Raw genomic sequence first — 7,514 nt, forward strand, 5'->3', positions numbered from 1 at the left:
GGTGCTCTAGCTCACCTCCTATGCACATGAAGTGTTCGATGAAATGTCTGAGCCACACTAGTTAATCTTTCTCCTCTCGAAACTCGACCTCCGAGCTCCATTTTCCCCGAGATTTGTCTAGGTTTAGCGGTCCGTCATATCCCGTCCCCGTCTTCACCGCCATCGATCGCCCGCGCCGATCTCGTCGCCAGCACCACCGTGGTGAGCCTCTTGTTCTTATCTTCTTTCTGAAAGGAAAAAAAAATTCTTACTTTAGATAGATACTTGTCTAATTTTGTTACTTTTATTATTCCTTCTTATTACATAGTGCGATGGTTTTGGTATCCGCCCCCGTCGGCCCTCGTCCTGTCTATGATTCGGATGTGGTATATATTATCTTTTTATAACTATTTGGTTCATTTATTGTTTATGACAAATATACCGACCAACGTGACATAGATTTTATTTATCTAGGAGGTGGTTGAACCGGAAATTCTAACTGACCCTATTGTCGAGAGGTTAAATTTAGTTGAAGAAGAAAACAATTACTTGAAGGAAAAAATAAAAAAAATTGAGGAGGAGAAGATGATATTGGAGTTGCATGTTGCGGATGTCGTCGATGATCACAAGATCAAGATGGATGCAATGCGCTTGAAGATTAGAAAGATTAGAAAATATGCCATTCATACCGAGGCTTGGTATCATTATGCCGTTGTACCAATTGTTACCTTGGTTGCGATTATGATCGCATTTGTTTTCGCATTGAAATGTTTTACATAGTTTCAATGTATTGTTTAATTAATTAGATGCTCTGGAGAGCTATATATATGTTGTTAGATGAGAACTATGTATGTACTTTGGTTTTAATGTGATGATGAACTTCTATTAATTTGGTCACTTAATTATCTATTCATGATGTTCTGTAATGGTTTTTGACACACTTAATTATATATAATGCAAGCAGATGAACCGGCAATGGATGTACGGTGACAGACACATCTCCGAGTACATTAAGGGCGTGCATGATTTTCTCGAAGTGGCTGAGGCAAACAAGCAGAATGGTTTTATGTGTTGTCCATGCCCTATATGTGGGAAGCTGCTGAAGATCAAGAGGAACCAGACGATGTGCCCAATGATGCTGCAAGGGGGGAAGCTGCTGAAGATCAAGAGGAACCAGTGCCCGATGATGATGATCTCCGCCGGGTCATTGTCGATGCAAGGACGCAATGCGAAAGTCAAAAGGAGAAGCTGAAGTTCGATCGCATGTTAGAGGATCACAAAAAAGGGTTATACCCCAATTGCGAAGATGGCAACACAAAGCTCGGTACCGTACTGGAATTGCTGCAGTGGAAGGCAGAGAATGCTGTGCCTGACAAAGGATTTGAGAAGCTGTTGAAAATATTGAAGAAGAAGCTTCCAAAGGATAACGAATTGCCCGACAGTACATACGCATCAAAGAAGGTCGTATGCCCTCTAGGATTGGAGGTGCAGAAGATACATGCATGCCCTAATGACTGCATCCTCTACCGCGGTGCGTACAAGGATCTGAACGCATGCCCGGTATGCGGTGCATTGTGGTATAAGATCAGACGAGATGACCCTGGTGATGTTGACGGCGAGCCCCCCAGGAAGAGGGTTCCTGCGAAGGTGATGTGGTATGCTCCTATAATACCACGGTTGAAACGTCTGTTCAGAAACGAAGAGCATGCCAAGTTGATGCGATGGCACAGTGAGGACCGTAAGAAAGACGGGAAGTTGAGAGCACCTGCTAACGGGTCGCAGTGGAGAAAAATCGAGAGAAAGTACTGGGCTGAGTTTGCAGCTGACCCAAGGAACGTATGGTTTGGTTTAAGCGCGGATGGCATTAATCCTTTCGGGGAGCAGAGCAGCAATCACAGCACCTGGCCCGTGACTCTATGTATGTATAACCTTCCTCCTTGGATGTGCATGAAGCGGAAGTTCATTATGATGCCAGTTCTCATCCAAGGCCCTAAGCAACCCGACAACGACATTGATGTGTACCTAAGGCCATTAGTTGAAGAACTTTTACAGCTGTGGAATGGAAACGGTGTACGTACGTGGGATGAGCACAAACAGGAGGAATTTAACCTGCACGCGTTGCTGTTTGCAACCATCAACGATTGGCCCGCTCTCAGTAACCTTTCAGGACAGACAAACAAGGGATACCACGCATGCACGCACTGTTTAGATGACACTGAAAGTATATACCTGGACAAATGCAGGAAGAATGTGTACCTGGGCCACCGTCGATTTCTTCCGACCAACCATCAATGTCGAAAGAAAGGCAAGCATTTCAAAGGCGAGGCAGATCACCGGAAGAAACCCGCCATGCGTACCGGTGATCACGTACTTGCTATGGTCAATGATTTACACGTAATCTTTGAAAAGGGTCCCGGCGGACTAGCTGTTCCGAATGACGTTGAGGGACACGCACCCATGTGGAAGAAGAAATCTATATTTTGGGACCTACCCTACTGGAAAGAGCTAGAGGTCCGCTCTTCAAACGACGTGATGCACGTGACGAAGAACCTTTGCGTGAACCTGCTAGGCTTCTTGGGCATGTATGGGAAGACAAAAGATACACCTGAGGCACGGGAGGACCTGCAACGTTTGCACGAAAAAGACGGCATGCCTCCGAAGCAGTATGAAGGTCCTGCCAGCTACGCTCTACGAAAGAAGAGAAAGAAATCTTCTTTGAATGCCCGCTCAGTATGAAGGTCCCGACTGGCTTCTCGTCGAATATAAAGGGAATAATAAATATGCCAGAGAAAAAGTTCCAGAACCTAAAGTCTCATGACTGCCACGTGATTATGACGCAACTGTTTCCGGTTGCATTGAGGGGGCTTCTTCCGGAAAACGTCTGATTAGCCATTGTGAAGCTATGTGCATCCCTCAATGCAATCTCTCAGAAGGTGATCGATCCAGAAATCATACCAAGGCTAAGGAGTGATGTGGCGCAATGTCTTGTCAGTTTCGAGCTGGTGTTCCCACCATCCTTCTTCAATATCATGACGCACGTCCTAGTTCATCTAGTCGACGAGATTGTCATTCTGGGGCCCGTATTTCTACACAATATGTTCCCCTTTGAGAGGTTCATGGGAGTCCTAAAGAAATATGTCCGTAACCGCGCTAGGCCAGAAGGAAGCATCTCCATGGGCCATCAAACAGAAGATGTCATTGGGTTTTGTGTTGACTTCATTCCTGGCCTTAAGAAGATAGGTCTCCCTAAATCGCGGTATGAGGGGAGACTGACTGGAAAAGGCACGCTTGGAGGGGACTCAATAATATGCAGGGACGGATATTCTTGGTCTCAAGCACACTGCACAGTTCTACAGAACTCTACCTTGGTGACCCCGTATGTCGATGAACACAAGAACAGTCTGCGCTCCAAACACCCGGAGCAGTGTGACGACTGGATTACATGTGAACACATCAGGACTTTCAGCAGTTGGTTGGAAACACGTCTCAGAGGTGACACCACTGTTTGTGATGAGTTGTACTCGTTGTCCAGGGGACCATCTTCGACTGTATTGACTTACAAAGGATGCGAGATAAATGGGAATACATTTTACACGATCGCCCAAGATCAAAAGAGCACCAACCAAAACAGCGGTGTCCGCTTTGATGCAGCAACCGAGAGGGGAAAGGACACATATTATGGTTACATAATAGACATATGGGAACTTGACTACGGACATGATTTTAAGGTCCCTTTGTTTAAGTGCAAATGGGTCAATCTATCAGGAGGCGGGGTACAGGTAGACCCACAGTACGGAATGACAACAGTGGATCTGAACAATCTTGGGTACACTGACGAACCGTTCGTCCTAGCCAATGATGTGGCACAGGTTATCTATGTGAAGGACATGTCTACCAGACCGAGAAAAAGAAAAGATAAGGAAGCGAATACATCATACGATGAGCCAAAGCGCCACATAGTTCTTTCAGGAAAAAGGGACATTGTGGGAGTGGAGGGTAAGACAGACATGTCTGAAGATTATGAAAAGTTTCATGAAATTCCTCCCTTCAAAGTCAAGGCTGACCCAAGCATCCTGATAAACGATGAAGATTATCCATGGTTACGGCGCAATAAGCAAATGACACAAGCGAAGAAAAAGTGAAGACTTTCTCCCGCAACTATTATGATGATACCATGCCAACTTTGTAACAGACGAGTATGATACCATTGTCCGTTTTGTACACGAAGTGCATCTAGTTTTTGCCGTAACCCTCTCAACTTTCTTGCACATGCTATGTGGATGAAATGATGATACCATGCCAACTTTCAACCTTTTCAGAGTTCATTTGAAATGCTTTTCAATTTTAGGGTCTTATAGCTCAAAATAATTAGTAAATGCATGAAAAATAACAAATGAAGTCAGAAAGGGTTGAAAATTGATGATGTGGCTTTGAATGGTGCATTTTGAATACACAAAAAGTCAGGAGTTCAAATAAGTTTTAAAAAATGAAATCCCTTTGTAACAGACGAGTTTCCGTATGAAATCCTGATACTTCGAAAGAGATTGTCCGTTTTGTACACGAAGTGCATCCAGTTTTTGCCGTAACCCTCTCAACTTTCTTGCACATGCTATGTGGATGAAATGATGATACCATGCCAACTTTCAACCTTTTCAGAGTTCATTTGAAATGCTTTTCAATTTTAGGGTCTTATAGCTCAAAATAATCAGTAAATGCATGAAAAATAGTGCATGAAAAATAACAAATAAAATAAATAAGTAATTAGAAACAAAATAATATAAACTTTAATAAAATATATAAGTAGAAACAAAATAAAATAAACTTTAATAACATAAATAAAATTTATGAAACTAAAATTATCAAAGTATTTTTCTCTTCAAAACATTATAAGCAACCTCTAGTATTATTAAAACTAAAATTATATAAAATTTATGCAACTAAAATTATCGAAGTATTTTCTGTTCAAAATCATTGAAAGCAAAAATAATTTTCATAAAGAACTTTTTTTGTTAGAAACTTTAATAGCAAAAAGAATTATCATAAAGTCAAATAAATAAGTAATTAGAAACAAAATAAAATAAAATAAATAAGTATTTTGTTGTAAGTAGAAACAAAACAAAAAAGAAAACAAAAAAACAGGCAAATTTTTTTTATGCCACCTACTGGGCCACCACGGCCTGAATACGACTAGAAACCCATCCATGGGCCAGGATTCAGGCCCGCAGAAGGCCCAGTAGGCCCATAGGCATGTACAGAGAGGTTAGGCCCGTAAGCCTGCTTTAGAGAGGAGCTCGACAGCTCAGGCGCACCGCACCTTATAAACAGGTGCGGCTCTCTCTCAGCTAGCGAGGTGGGACTAAACTCCCACCACCACGCCGCTGTGCAAGGCCATTGGTCCCGGTTGGTGGCACGAACCGGGACCAATGCCACCCTTTGGTCCCGGTTCGTGGCACCAACCGGGACCAATGCCCCCCTTTAGTCCCAGTTGGTGCCACCAACCGGGACCAAAGGCCGCCGCTTCCCGCCCTTTGGGCTGCTGAAAAGATGCCTTTGGTCCCGGTTGGTGGCACCAACCGGGACTAATGCCCACCTTTAGTCCCGGTTGGTGCCACGAACCGGGACTAAAGGCTTTGCTATATAAGTTCACACTTAGGAAATTTTCACTCTCATCTTGCAGTTGCCGCCCCGACGACGCCGACGCCGACGCCGCCAGGCTGCCCCGACGCCGCCCGCCGCCCCCGCCGTCGCCGTCGCCGTCGCCCGTGCCCGTCTCGCCGTCGCCCGCGCCCTCGCCGTCAGCCGCGCCCCTGCCCTGACGCGCGCCGCCCCGGCCCGTCCCCGTCGTCGCCCTGCCCCGCCCTTCGCCGCCGTCGCCCCCTACCCCGAGCGCGCGTCCACTGCCCCGTCGCCATCCTCGCCGCCGACCCCGCGGTCCTCCTCACCTTGGTCCGGCCGGCGCCCTTTTTTCATATATATGCTTGTTTTTTTCATATATATGCTTATTTATATATATATATATGATGATATATATGCTTCTTATCATAATTGTTTTTGTTCATATATATATGTAATGATTTTTTATATAGAATATGATGTTTTTCTCATAGATGATCACATATATGATGTATGCATGGATGTGGATGAAATATGATGTTTTTTTGTTCATAGAACATGATGAAATATGAACAATGCATTAGGCAAAACCTTTACTTTTTTCGAAATTTTCTATTTGAACATTTTTTTATGAATGAGAGGAAAAACGAAAATAAGAAGAGGAAGAAAGGACAAGAAGAGGAGAGGAAGAAGAGGAGAAATAAATAAGAAGAGGAAAAAAGAAGAAAAAGAAGAGGAGAAGAAGAAAGGAATAGAAGAGAAGAAGAAAAAATAGAAAAATTCTCTGCTCTATTCCTTTCTTCTTCTCCTCTTTTTTTCTTCGATCTTCTCCTCTATTCCTTTTCTTCTTCTCCTCTTTTTATTTCTTCTTCGTTTTCTTATGTTTTATCAGGTCTGTCGTCGTCGATATACCCCTCTCCCGATAACTTCGACACGAGGGGGGGTCGATATACCCCCTCCCCGATAATATTATTTTCCCATGTACGTATGTCGTCGTTGTCGATATAACCCCCTCCCGATAACTTCAACACGTGGGGGGGGGGTCGATATACCCCCTCCCCGATAACATTATTTTCCCATGTATGTATGTCGTCGTTCTCGATATATATAACTCCCTCCCAGATAACTTCGACATGATGGACGGTCGATATTTATACCCCCTCTCGACCGTGATAACTTATACCACGGGAGCACCCCCGGCCCTCTCGCTCGACCAAAACTCTCGAGGACACCCAAACCCTAGAAAAAAACGATGTCGGTCTCCTACCCCCTCCCGCCGCGCCCCTACCCTTGAAGCGTTGCCGAGGCCACCCCAAACCCGGAATAAGCTAGGTCTACGTTTGCACTAATATATCCACCTGCTGTCATGTTTGTGTAATAATTGCCATGTTGTAATATTTGCAGAAACAATGGAGCACGGACGAGACGAGCAAGCAGAAGAGGTGTTGGGGGACATAATCTTAGCCGGAGGTGATATCTTGTCGTATCTTAACGACAATGATGGTATGGAAGAACAGGGTGAAGAAGCAGGCTACGGTGATCGAAGAGTGGAGGAGGAAAGACATGATTATGATGGCTCCGGTGACCCAATGCTGGTGCAAGAAGGAGCCCGTGGTGACGGCTCCGGTGACCGAACAGAGTCCGGCCAGGTAAATATATTAGTTAAGCCTGTGCTGACTAGCTAATTGATGCATTCATTGTTTTGGTATGTACACATATTAATTAACACTCGTCTTTCTTCTTTTTTCTAGCCCTTCGGATCGAGCACAACTGCGGTAAAGAGACGAGGCCCGAAGAGAAAGTTGCGCTCGGATGAAAGGTTTGAGATCACAGCAATCGCGCGCGACGGCCAACCGATTGAACCCATCCGGACAAAGGATGCATTTGCTGCTCAGTGCGGGGTTCTAGTTAGGGACAAGATC

The sequence above is a fragment of the Aegilops tauschii genome, chromosome 1 (genome assembly GCF_002575655.3).
Source record: "Aegilops tauschii subsp. strangulata cultivar AL8/78 chromosome 1, Aet v6.0, whole genome shotgun sequence".
Classification (NCBI taxonomy): Eukaryota; Viridiplantae; Streptophyta; class Magnoliopsida; order Poales; family Poaceae; genus Aegilops; species Aegilops tauschii.